The 14,027-nt window shown below is 47.9% G+C and overlaps 1 long non-coding RNA gene across 1 annotated transcript; it reads right to left on the bottom strand.

The window, feature by feature from the left end:
- Positions 1-3,816: 3,816 nt before the first annotated feature.
- On the bottom strand, positions 3,817-5,713 carry LOC123099596 (uncharacterized). Its single transcript, XR_006448193.1, has 2 exons — positions 5,343-5,713; positions 3,817-4,108 (listed from the first exon to the last, which is right to left on the bottom strand). It is a non-coding gene; the product is annotated as an uncharacterized lncRNA (long non-coding RNA).
- Between the last annotated feature and the right edge of the window lie 8,314 nt (positions 5,714-14,027).

Genomic DNA, 14,027 nt, shown 5'->3' on the forward strand with positions numbered 1-14,027 from the left:
GACTCGGGATCTCTATCTAGCTGGCGATACGTTGTGTCATCCATGCACCTGACGCATCCAGAAAATCCGTGGACCACCTGCCCCGCGAGATATCCGTAACCGAGATAGTCGTGCACCGTCGGGAGCAGTGCGGCTCTCATAGGGAAATATTCTTTCTCTGCGGCGTCCCACGTATTGGCTGGCGTTTTCCACAGCGTGTCTAGCTCCTCTTTCAGTAGCCCCAGATACAGATTGATGTCGTTCCCTGGTTGTTTCGGCCCTTCAATTAGCATACTCATGTGAATGTACTTCCTCTTCATGCACAACCAGGGGGGAAGGTTGTACATCCACACAAACACAGGCCAGGTGCTATGTGTGCTTCTCTGGCTGCCAAACGGATTGACTCCATCGGTGCTCGCGCCCAGCACGATGTTCCTTGGATCGTCCCCAAATTCTGGGTGTTCGAAGTTCAACGCTTGCCACTGGCTCGCATCCTTAGGGTGACTCAACATCTTGTCTTTTTTATTTATCTCCGGATCATTTCTGTCATCCTCTCGCTTCTTCTCCTCCCTATCCGCGTGCCAACGCAGGAGCTTTGCTAGCTTAGGGTCTGCGAAATACCGCTGTAGACGAGGAGTGATCGGAAAGTACCACACCACTTTTCGAGGAGCTTTCTTCCTCTTCTTGTATCGAGTGACGCCGCACATGGTAGACTCCGCGTGCTCGTCCCGATAAATGATGCAATCGTTCATGCACACATGGTATTTCACGTGCGGTAAATCCAGAGGACACACGATTTTCTTCGCCTCCTCGAAACTGGTCGGGCACTTGTTCCCCTTGGGAAGACGTTCGTGCCAGAATCACATGTTCTCGTCGAAGCATGCGTCGGTCATTTTGTGTTTTACCTTCATCTCCAGAGCCATGAGCGTTACTTTCAGGCGGGTATCCTCGAGCCTGCATCCTTCATACAATGGAGTAACCGCGTCTATCTCCAGTTGATCCAGCTTGGTTTTCTCTTGAGCGGCAGCTCTTGCGTTATCCGTCTGCTTGAGAAGCAGCTCTTGCACATGAGGGTCCTGCACCCATCCCATCGATGGTCCATCGTCGTCTGCTCCGGCATCTTCATCTTCATGATCATGCCCTTCATCTTGATCTTCCTCATCATCATGTCCGGCATCTTCTACATATGACTGTGTACTGCATCACCATCGTGATCATGTCCTGGAGATTCTTCGTCTTCTCGCCCGCCCTCGCCGCGGTGGTTGTCTTGCTGCCCTTCCTCATTTCTTGCAATGCCCCATGGACGACTTCCTCGTCATCTTCATCACCTTGCCACCGATAGCCATCCATGAAACCACGCAAGAGCAGGTGGTCCCGCACCTGCCCGGAATCCGGGTCCGCAATAAGGCTCTTCAGCTTGCATCTTCGACACGAACAACTTATCTCCGTCTCGTTCTTTTGAAGCATCTCGGCCTTCGCGGAGCTCAAAAACCTATTCACGATGCCTTCGGTCATCGTGCGGACCATGGTCGCCTGCGGGGTAGAGCAAAACGATATTTTAAAACCAAGAAAAAATTTGGCATGACTTTGCCTAAAAATATGACCAAAAAGAATGCATAGTGCCAAATTCTCGCCGAAACGAAAATGAATCAACATTCCGGCAAAATATTGGCAACTATCGCATTTCAAATACCGGTACCTGCAAACACAAACATATATGCAACACCACAAACATACGTAGATCTAGCTAGGCCATAAAAAGTGCATGTGCACGTTGTTGGAGGGAGAAAAAAGTAGATGTACAACATAAAGAAAGCTTTCCCCTTACTTACCTATAAAAAAGGTAATTTAACCACTTAATTTGGGTGAATCTATGGTGCAAATGAGGTGAGGAGGAGGAGGCAGCCGAGACAAGCTTGGAGAAGGAGGTGGAGAGAATGAAGTGGGGAAAGTGAGTGTGGTAGGTGGTTGTCCAAAATATCTAGCTGGTCTCAGGTTACTAATGGCGCACCACCTAAAAATGTGCAATGGCGCACCAGTTAGGGGTGCGCCATAACTACTTTTGCAAAAAAAAATAATTGTTAGTAGTGGCGCTCCGTGGTTGTGGTGCGCCATTAAAAGTTTTGAAAAAAAAAGTAAAAGAATAGTTAGTAGTGGCGCACAGAGCTTGTGGTGCGCCATTACTAGTTAAAACTAGTAATGGCGCACTGTGCCCTGGTGCGCCATTAATAGTTTTGGAAAAAAATTGCTAGTAATGGCGCACCGTGTGTCTGGTGCGCCATTAGTAATGAGGACAGTACTGGCGCACCTGTATGCTATATAGCAGTGGCGCACCACATACATGATGCGCCATTAATGTTCATATCAGCTATAGCCCTTTTCCTAGTAGTGGTTTTTGCATCTTTTTCATAGCAGTTTGTTGTTCAGTTGCAATCTTAGCAAGTTTCTTAACCACCATCCCGATCGTCGTTGTGAAAGTGTATCTCTTAAATACCCCTATTAGGTTTTGGTGATTAAATAAATCAATTAAGAGCACTAACATGTTATCAAGTCTACTTCCGTAAGATAGTCCTCATATTTTGAGTGGAATGCCAATGGTGACTCCTACCTCCAACTTCTCAATATGTTGTCTATATCAAGCTCTTAGAATGTAATTTATAGGTTCATAAGTGAATCCAAGATTCACGATGAGTGTAGGACACCCGTACTATCAAAAGGGGCATAAGAAAATGTACTTTGGTGTGAACTCCAAGACAAACTCTCAAGCGAAAGATCCTAAAAGAGTGCACTCAAGCCACTCAACTATGTTTTTTGGTACCGCCATGTTTTCCCACGTCGGAACTACAGATCATTTGTTTCGGTACTTCTGAGCCAAGTTTTCTTCGAAACTTTCTCTGTTAGCTCCGCGCTTCCAAGCCTTATCGAGTTTTCTTCCTTGCAGAGTCCCAATATAGGACCGGTGCTCCGGAGAAAATCCTCCCCGTATCTCCTAGCTATGACTTTGGCTTTCGGGCCATGTTTTCATTTGAGAACTTCTCTATTTACTACAAAATATCAAGATGTTGGTTTTACCTGGCCTTTTTGAGTCAGTTCCATTTTCGCAAAAAAAAAAAGAGTCACCTTTTTGCTATCTGAAACCTTTGTTATTCTTTCACCCAGTACTTCCGAGTATTGTGTTTTAAGTGATGCTTTCTGGAGATGCATAGAAGGATTGTGCGCGATCAAACTTGATATGCATAAAGCTTATGACCGAGTGGAGTGGGTTTTTCTGAAGGAGATCATGTTGAGATTAGGCTTCCAAGAGAGTTGGGTCAATTTTATCATGCAATGTGTTTCTACCGTTGAATATCGAGTTAGATTTAATTCGGAAGAAACTGAGAGTTTTAAGTCAATAGAATCTGAGCTTGGTGTGCAAAAATAGAAAAAGCATCTTGGACCACTGGATTGGAAATGAATGGTACAGATTTAGGTGGAGGGATCTCAGATCACTTAATGCACATTTCGCAGAAACCCCCCTGCTAAAGTTATATATGAAATAGGACGTTTGTAGTATACACCTCAAGTCTTCATGAAATATGACCCTTTTTAATATAAGCACAGTGCTGATGCCCATCTCTTGTTAGTTTGATATAAAATCTTTGCAAATATTTTCTACGTACATGGAATCCATACACATTAAGTGTCTTTTTTGGCCTCTGAGACATTCAGGAGAGTTGAACATCTTTCTAAGAACATCAATATGTATCACTAATATTTTAGCAATGAGAGAATTAAGCCATCCCGGATGAAGACCTACAGGTAGATGTCAAATTGTAAGTATATGAGTACATGAGCAAATTTAGGGCTGAAATTATCACTGCTCAGCAAGCATTCGAGTATTTTCGTATTTGAGTACATGAGAACAAAACGCAAGAGGCATACATAGATTATTTTTAGTACATGTCCGGGAAGAACTAGTACTAAGAACTTAGATTATGACCACCCAACAAATATCTTGATGGTACATGAAAGAAAAGATCTATCATTTTGCCTCTTGTTTTAGTGCTTCTTTGGTAATTGAGTTTCATCTGCCAGGAGAGATGACAACCTCCATGGACTCTTATTCACCTTGATCAGTTTAATCACCTAGCTAAGCACACCAAATAAACCTGTGTCAGAAACAAATACCAAATAGCATATCTTGAGAAGAGAGACGGTCATTATGTATAGCTTCATTCGCCGCTCCAACTCAGAATACGTAAACTAGATGTCAAACTTAGGATGACATTCCTCAAACATATTAATACACATGTAACCAATCAGGATAACTTTTCAGGTCAATGCTGGCTTTCCAGCTTCTACAGGGGAGTTATCAAATCAACTAAAAATGGCATGTGATAGCAGGATATGTCTAACAGAGAGAGCACAAATATTTGTTGCGGCATATTTCCGTATTTCATTGTAGATTATGTTATGTTGTTATACCTACTGACTTATAAAACCAACATCATCCAAACTCATTTTTTGCAAGAAAACAATATAACACGCATATGTTCTAACTCAAAAGAGTTGTGATAAAGTGACAAAGATTCATGTTTGTGACATTGGATGGCCTTTAGCTGCTTGCATAAAAACCAGCTCATAAGAATTGGATAAGCATGGTATCCTATGAAAAAAACACGCTTTATATGCAAATCTTATGACGACAAAGTACAAAATAGAGGATATTGATGAGACAAAACAGAATTGAAGTTGCATATTTGTGCATTTAATTCAGAGTACATAGCAGAATAAAAGAAATAATTGCAGGCATGAATCCCTAGTTTCTATCATGGATTCAAGCACATGTGTCGTTGAGGAGTTAAGAAAGGAGAGGGACCATGGTGTGGCGGCGCCGCTCAGATCGTGTGGTCGTGCGGAGGAGAAGACCACAAGGCACAACTTTGTAAAGTGCAGAAAGGGGTAGAGTGTAGGTACTGCGCGCTGGAGATGTACAACAGGTGGAGGTCGTGGTGCCTAACGTAAACAGAAGTTTATAACTAAACTTGTAATGGCACATGCAGCTGAGCAATTGATAAAATGTGACACTGTTTGAGCGAATGAAATAAAAGGTTAAAAGTTAACTAAGAATGTATAAGAAATTTTTAATGGGCTGTGAACAATCTCAGTAAGTATCCCTATTCTCTATTGCGCACAGTGCACACACGGAAAGTTGGAAACAGAGTAGCTACTTTTACTGAAAACTGAAAATATGAAGTATCAGATAACGAATCTAACGATGCATCATTGAGACATGAACAGATTCCACGTTAACAAGTACGGTAGTAAAAAGAAAAGGAATCTGTACAGATGTAGCATCAATCTAGTAGCTAATATATATTTACCTGAAGAACAAACCACCGTGATGGCCTGTTCACGGCACCTAGAAGCGGTCGGTCGTGAAGGAGGCGAGGATTCCACCACCGCCGAGCTGGTGCTGCATCGCATGCGGGGAAAGGACCCGGGAGCAGGGCCGCGAGCTGATCAGGGGGCCTGAGTTGGGGGAGGAATCCAATCTAATCTGCCTCAAACTACAGCGCCGGCGACGAACCGGTTAGGATCCATTGGAGGAGAGATGCATCAGCACATTTGCTGGGCGTGCTCGCCCAGCTTGGCTGAGGATCTGGGCCTCCGCCGCCGCCAAGGATTTTTCGGTCCTGCCGCCGCCGCTGTGTAAGGGGATTTGGGATTGAAGCGGGAGGGCATCGAAAGCAAATTTGCTTGGAGCGTCGGACCTTTCTCCATATTTTGCGCAAAGATCGCTCCATCAGAATCTGTGCCGTCGATCTCTCATCCGATGGCCGAGCATCAATTTTTCTATTTTTGCATAGCAAGCTCAGATTCTATTGTAGTCGTCCCCCATCCAGAGGTTTATGACAAGGAGACCCGTTATCGCCTTATTTATTTTTGCTATGTAATGAGGGGCTGTCTGCTCTCTTGTCACATGCGGAGGAAAGTGGGAAAATTGAAGGTGTGAAAGTGTGTAGAGAGGCACCACCGATTACGAATTTTCTTTTTGTGGATGACTCATTGATCCTGACGAAGGCAAGTATTCACAATGCAGAGGCTTTGAAAACCATTCTGGACTCGTATTGTAAAGCATCGGGGCAATTGATCAGTGTTGATAAATCAAGTATATTTTTCAGCCCCAATACAAAAGTGGAAATCAAGGAGCAACTATGTACAACACTCAATATCATGACTGAAGCTCTCAATGATAAATATCTGGGGTTACCGGCTAATGTGGGTATGGATAAAGCTGACTGTTTTCAGTATCTGATTGACCGTATCATCATGAAGATAAGTGGATGGAAAGAAAAACTTTTATCCGCGGGAGGGAAGGAAATCCTCCTGAAATCTGTTATACAAGTTATCCCCACCTATGCGATGTCCGTCTTTAAAATTCCTAAAAAAATTGTAAGGGAATCACTGATGCGATATCTCATTTCTGGTGGGGGGACGAGGATAATCAGAAGCGGATGCATTAGATGGCTTGGTGGAAAATGTGTGTACCCAAAAATCAAGGGGGCATGGGATTCCGGGATATTCATTGTTTCAACCTAGCAATGCTGGCAAAACATGGGTGGCGTATTATTGAGAATCCAGACTCCTTATGTGCGACCGTGTTGAGAGCTAAATATTTCCCAAACGGTGATTTATTGAATACAAAGCTAAAAAAGGGCTCTTCTTTTACTTGGCAAAGTATTATGGCAGGGGTTAATTGTCTAAATCTTGGTTATATTTGGCGTATTGGAAATGGTCACAACATTGATATTTGGGAAGATGCTTGGATTCCTAATTGTGCAAATAGAAAAGTAATCACACCGAGAGGGAGTAATTTGATCTCAAGGGTATCTGATTTAATTGATCCTGCTACCAGTAATTGGGACAAAAATTTGGTCACACAAATGTTCTGGCCACTTGATGCACAAAGGGTCCTTGCAATTCCTTTGTCACAACATGATATGTCGGATTTTGCCGCTTGGAGCTATTCAAAGAATGGAACTTTTTCTGTTCGATCAGCCTATGCAGTGCAATGGGAACACCAACACGAGGGAAAATTAAGAAGAACCGATGACATGGAACATATGACTATCAATCCTATTTGGAGTGAGATTTGGAAATTATCTTGTCCATCGAAGGTTAAAATTTTCATTTGGCGCAGACTGCATGGCACCCTCTCGTGTAGAGTTAATTTGGCGAATAGACATATAAAGGTTACCCCCAATTGTCCGGCATGTTCCTTTAGATCAAAGGATACAAAGCATATATTATTTCACTATCAGAAAGCAAAGGAGGTTTGGAAAAAACTGGGTCTAGATCAGGTCATTAAAAGAGCGTGCGAAGTTGATTATGCCGGTGAGGCGGTGCTTGAATTTTTGCTTTCTATGCCTGAACGGGAGCTTACGATCTTGGGTATTCCGAATGTCCGTGAATTAATTGCAATTTCAACTTGGTATTTATGGTGGGAGAGGCGAAAACTAGTCCATAAGGAGAAAACCCAAGACGCTAATCAGATCTCCATGGGAATTCGTGCAATTACGTTAAACTATGTTTTGGCTATATCACCAAAGGCTATGATGAAAAGAGGAGGTTGGGTCCAACCTCCAAGGGGGTTTGTAAAAGTTTATGTGGATGCCTTTTTGATTATGATCGGCTCAGGGGCACGGCTGCTGTTGTTTTGAGAGATGATAAAGGAAAATTCATTGCACGGGGGAATTGGAGAATTGATTGGTGCACGGACGTTCTGACGGCTGAAGCTATGGCACTTAGATATGGTCTATCTATTGCTCAAAGGGCGGGCTGCAACCGCTTAGTTCTTAACTCAGATAACATGGAGGTTATCGAAACCATGAATAATGGAGGACGGTCATCTAGTACAGCAGCGGCAGTGTTTGACGATTGTTATTTTTTAGCATGTGACTTTCCCATTACTAAATTTGAGCATTGTAATAAAGAAGCAAATAGGGTCGTACATGAACTTTCTAAGTTAGCTAGATTTTCTTCATCTTTGAACTGGTTTGAGGAGCCCTTGAGTGAAATTGTACCCCTCCTCATAAACAATGTACTTATTATCACAAATGAATAAAGTTTCTATGTTTCTTTTCAAAAAAATGCTTTCTGGAGATGCTCTGACCATTCAATTTTTAATGTGTGTGGTAGTTCCAAGATTATTTCTCCAGCGCCTTCGAGCTAGTTAATGTTTCAAGGCAATGGTCATATTTGTGGTGAGCTCTACAAATAGACTAGCATGCCATTCCACTCCATTTTCAATCATTGGACAACCACTTCGTTCAAGTCTAGAGAGTCTCAAAGCAAGAAGAAAATAAAAGAAGTCTCGAGGTAACAGTCATATTTCTTGAACCCCTACTCCTAAGTGTTCCACTCTTCTTGCACCAACCCCATCCTTTGTCGTCTCTCTCTCTCTCTCTCTGAGAGGGAGAGAAAGAGGGAGAGAGATCCTATAAGTTCATGGGAATGGTTTGATTGAAGATATTTTGACTTCTACCAAGTGATTTCGTTTTGCTTGTTACTCTTGGAGGATGTGTGTCTCCTAGACGGTCAGGGGTCACTTGATAGTCTTCATCCACTATATTGTGAAGGAACCAAGAGTTTGTAAAGGCTCGAAGATCACCTACTTCATGAAAATCTACGCCTGAGTGATGCTTGACATTGGAGATCGATATGCCATGGTGAAAGGTTGGTTGTACTTGGTGGGCCCTTGGTGCACAACACAACCGAGATCCCCGAGTGACCCTAGAACCAATTGGTTCGAAGCTTCCATCGACATGCACTACAAAAAAAAAGACACATCCGTGACATTTTGGGCCGAACGAATTTTTTTTCTGTCATACATATGACACTTCTATGACGATAATTGTGACAAAACCCGGTATCATCATAGATGTGGTGGGCTCCTACTTCTATGACAAAAAATCATGACAGAAAATGGGCTTTTCGTCCTGGGCGGGCCGGAGACGCAGCTGCATGACATTCTTTGGGCCGTCCATGACGGAAAAAACCGTGGTAGAAGCGAGGGCGAGGAAAATTTCGGGGAGTTCCCGGTTACGGTGGGAGGTCGGGGGCCGAGCGATGCGCGTTTCTCTCATACACGTACGCGCGTGTGTGCGAGGCGTTGGCTCTAACTGAACCCGAGCGAGGCGTTGGGCTCGAACTGAACCCGAGCGATTGCACTGCAGGCTACGCGTTACTGAACCCGAGCGATCGATCGATGACTGTTAACTGAACCCGATCGAGCGATTCCTTCGCTACTGCTGCTAACTGAAGCCGGTCGATGCTGCCTCTGGGATGAACAGTGAGCGTTGCGGGGGGTTTGGATGAACAGTGAGTGGTGGCGTTGCCTCTGGATGAACAGGACCCCGTGGTGTGGTGGAGGGCTGGATGAACAGTAGACGATGGAGGGGTGCCTGTGGAGGGGTGGTTGAATAGGACCCCGTGGTGTGGAGGGCTGGATGAGCAGTAGATGGTGGAGGGGTGCCCGTGGAGGGGTGGTTGAACAGTAGCCGGTGGAGTAGCGCGCGGTGGAGGCTGGATGAACAGGAGCCCGTGGAGGCTGGAGGAGGTCGACGGTAGCCCGTGGAGGCTGGAGGAGGTTGACGGTGGAGATGAACAGTATCCCGTGGAGTCCCGTTTTGCGGTACGCCAGACCCCTCCCGATGAACAGGACCCCCGTTTCGACCGTAGGAGGTCCGTTTCGTCCATTTTGCGGTACGCCACACCCCTCCCGATCACAGGACCCCTGTTTCGACCGTAGGAGGTCCGTTTCGTTCGTTTTGCGGTACGCCACACCCATCCCGATCAACAGGACCCCCGTTTCGACCGTAGGAGGTCCGTTTCCTTCGTTTTGCGATACGCCAGACCCCTCCCGATCAACAGGACCCCGTTCCGAACGTAGGAGGTCCGTTTCCTCCGTTGTGCGGTACGCCAGGCCTCGTTTCCATCGCCTGTTCCGTCCAAGCCCTCCCTATGAACACGACCACGCATTCCGTTCCGACCTAGCCGGTTGGCTCCCACGCGTTCCGTTGCCTCCCGATGAACACGACGCATTCCGTTGCCTCCCCATGAACACGACGCATTCCGTTGCCTCCCCATGAACACGACGACGACGCTGTTTCTCCGTTCCGACCCAACCATGTACACGAGCCCTGGCCGTACGTATGCGCGAGTAGGCATTCGAGACCCCGCCCGTATGTACACATACGTGGCCGTATTTTCTTTCTTGCACCCTGGCCGCTGTACATACGTGTACATGCTACGTGCGCGCCTCTACTACGACACGTACGCGCCTCTACTACGACACGTGTGCGCCTCTACATCCACCAGTATATATGTACGTACACGTTCGCGACCAGAATGACAACGCTACGTACGCTTCGACCAGGTGGGTCCCGACTGTCAGGCACTTCCTTGCCTGTGAAGATGTAGTTGGTGGGTCCCAGCAGTCAGGGGGGCGAATCGTTTTTTCTGCCCGGACGCACTTCCTTGCGTGCGAAGATGTAGCTGGTGGGTCCCAACAGTCAGGGGCAAACGTTTTTTTCGCGAAATACGGTGGCCCGTCCGGTGGGTCCCCGGTGTCGGATGGAGGAATAATTATTTTGCACGTAATAAGGAGGCACTTCCTTGCTGCGGCCGTGGACCCAGCTGTCAGCCTCTCCACGTACAGTCCACGCCCGATGGAAGCCGTTCCTTGACCACGTTGACCACGCTGCGCCGAGAGCACTAGGACGGTGGACGACGGCGAGGCCTAGGAAGGGGACGACGCGGAGCCGGGGAAGACGCGGCAGTGGATGCCCACGCGTAGAGGAGTACGAGGGTTCACTGGTTCGCTGCGGTGTGAGGCTGCCGTCGCCGCAGAATAACAGGGGGTGTGGGTGAGTAGAGGGATGGCCTAGCCAGCGGTGGGAGTAGTAGGGGGCGGTGAGGCCTCCGCCGCATCGCAGCCGGCCACGAGAGGCAGGAGCACGAGGCACGACCGGCGCTGGTTTGGGCGGCTGGAGCAAGAAGACCAGAGGTTGAAGAAGCACTACGGCCATTGGATGGACATCGTACGGTCACTGGAGCTAGAATCGTGCATATTGACTAAGTTGACAAAGCCCTACGTCCCCGTCAACTTAGTAGGCCCACAAGTCAGCCTGCCACAATACTGGGTCCCAGCTAACAGGGGGAGTATTCTTTTTTTGTGCGTAATAAGGAGGCACTTCCTTGCGTGCGAAGATATAGCTGGTGGGTCCGAGCTGTCAGTGGCGGTAACGTTTTTTTCACGAAATACAGAGGCCCTTTCGGTGGGTCCCTGATGTCAGGTGGAGGAATCATTATTTTCCGCGTAATAAGGAGGCATTTCCTTGCGTGCGGCCATGGACCCAGCTGTCGGCCTCCCCACGTACAGTCCACTTCAGATGCATGTCGGTCGTTGACCACGTTGACCAGGCCGCGCCGAGAGCACCAGGGCGGTGGACGACGGCGAGGCCTAGGAAGGGAACGACATGGAGGCAGGGAAGACTCGGCAGTTGTTTCCCACGCGGAGGGGAGTACGACTGTACGAGGGTTTACTGGTTCGTCTGCCGTCGCCGGAGAATAACAGTAGGTGTGGGTGAGTAGAGGGATGGCTAGGCTAGCGATGGGAGTATGGTGGGGCGGTGAGGCCTGCGCGGCAACAGAGCCGGCTGCGGGTAGGAGGGAGCAGGCAGTCCTGCCGGCGCTTGTTTGAGCGGCCGGAGCAGGAAGAGCAGAGATTGAACAAGCACGACGGCCGTTGGATGGCCATCCAACAATCACTGCTTGTGCGTCAACCTTTTTTTAGGAAAGCCTCAAATCTATGGAAAACAGCATACAGCCCATCTGCCATTATTTCTAATAATTTACAGCCCATTTGCTAATTATTAAGGTTTTTTTTGGAGCCCATATTCTTTTTGTTAGCATTACAGCCCATATTGTGGCCACGGTTAAAAAATTATACGAAATTTTGCATATTTCGGTGCGGTCCGAACTGTTTTTAATCCCGAAATTTTGACTCACATTCAAACTGATTTTAAAAATAATTGTATATCAATATAAAATCCAACAAATTCTCCACGCATAAAAATTAATGTAATTTAAAATCTCGAAATGAAAGAAAAAAGATATTTGAAACTAATTGCCGGTTTGATGTGTTTTAAAAATGTACAGCCCATTTCTTATTACTGATGGGCCATTTTCTCAGCCAGCCGAATGAAAGCTCTCCTCGTCTTGAAAGATTTGCAGCCCAACAGGCCTGACAAAGCGACTTACTTGGCAAATCACAAAAAAACTGGGCTGTGGCCGTGGACCCAGCTGTCAGCCTCTCCACGTACAGTACTCTTCCGATGGAAGTCGTTCCTTGACCACGTTGACCACGCCGCGCGGAGAGCACCACGGCGGTGGACGACGGCGAGGCCTAGGAAGGGGACGACGCGGAGCTGGGGAAGACGCGACAGTGGAAGCCTGCGAGGAGAGGAGTACGAGGGTTCACTGGTTCTGCTGCGGTGTGAGGCTGCCGTCGCCGCAGGGCCTGGCCAGCGGTGGGAATAGTAGGGGCGGTGAGGCCTCCGCGGCAGCACAGCCGGCCACGGGAGGCAGGAGCATGCGGCACGACCGGCGCTGCTTTGGGCGGCTGGAGCAAGAAGACCAGAGGTTGAAGAAGCACTACGGCCGTTGGATGGACATCGTACGGTCACTGGAGCTAGAATCGTTCATATTGACTAAGTTGACAAAGCCCTTCGTCCCTGTCAACTTAGTAGGCCCACAAGTCAGCCTCCCACCAAGGTGGGTCCCAGCTAGCCGGGGGAGTATTCATTTTTTTGTGCGTAATAAGGAGGCACTTCCGGTGGGTCCGAGCTGACAGCGGGGGGAACATTTTTTCGCGAAATATGGTGGCCCTTCAGGTGGGTCCCAGCAGTCAGGGGGCAAACGTTTTTTTCGCAAAATACGGTGGCCCGTCCAGTGGGTCCCTGCTGTCAGTTGGAGGAATCATTATTTTCCGCGTAATAAGGAGGCACTTACTTGCTACGGCCGTGGACCCAGCTGAGACTCTCCACGTACAGTATACTTCCAATGGAAGTCGTTCCTTGACCACGTTGACCATGCCGCGTTCCGTTGCATGCATGCGTCCATGGGCGTGGTGCGTCCCCACTGTCAGCCTCTCACCTACAGTCATCTTCCGATGACTCTCGGTTGTTAACCACGTTGACCACACCGTGCCGAGCGCACCCAGACTGGAACGACCCGGAGATGGGGAAGACGGGGCAGTGGAGTCGCAGATGGAGAGGAGTGGGAAACTTCACTGGTTCGGGTGCGCGGCAGCACAGCCGCGGTGCCGCCCACGGGAGACAGGAGCAAGAATAGAGGTTGAAGAAGGAGCACGGCTGTTGGATTAACATCCAATGGTCCAACTGCTAGAATCATTTGTTGATTAAGTTGACAAAGCCGTGCGTACACGTCCGCTTAGTAGCCCCACAAGTCAGTCACCAAATCTGACGGGTCCCAGCTGTCAACGGGATGAATATTTTTTTCGCAAAACAAGGAGGCACTTCCTTCCGTGCGAAGATACAGCCGGTGGGTCCCAGCTGTCCGGTGGAGGAAACATTTTTTTCAGCATAATAAGAAGGAACTTTCCTTGCGTGCGACCATGGACCTCGTGGGTCCCAGCCGTCAGGCTCTCCACGTACAGTCCTCTTCCGATGACTCCCGTTTGTTGACCACGCCGCACCGAACATAGCGAGGCGGTGGACGACGGCGAGGCCCCGGACGGGAATGACTCGGAGATGGGAAAACGCGGCAGTGGAGTCGCAGATTGAGAGGAGGAGAAGGGTTATAACTGGTTCTGTTGCGGCGTGGGGCTGTATTCTGTGGAGAATAACAAGAGGTGTCGAGGGGTGGAGGGATAGCCTGGCCGGCGGTGGGGTAGCGCTTCGCAGTGATGCGTGCTAAGCAGAGCCGCTAGCCGCCGGAGGCCGGACCAGGCGGTCCCGGTGACGCTGAAGGAAGAAGACGAG

The sequence above is a fragment of the Triticum aestivum genome, chromosome 4D (assembly GCF_018294505.1).
Source record: "Triticum aestivum cultivar Chinese Spring chromosome 4D, IWGSC CS RefSeq v2.1, whole genome shotgun sequence".
Taxonomy (NCBI): Eukaryota; Viridiplantae; Streptophyta; class Magnoliopsida; order Poales; family Poaceae; genus Triticum; species Triticum aestivum.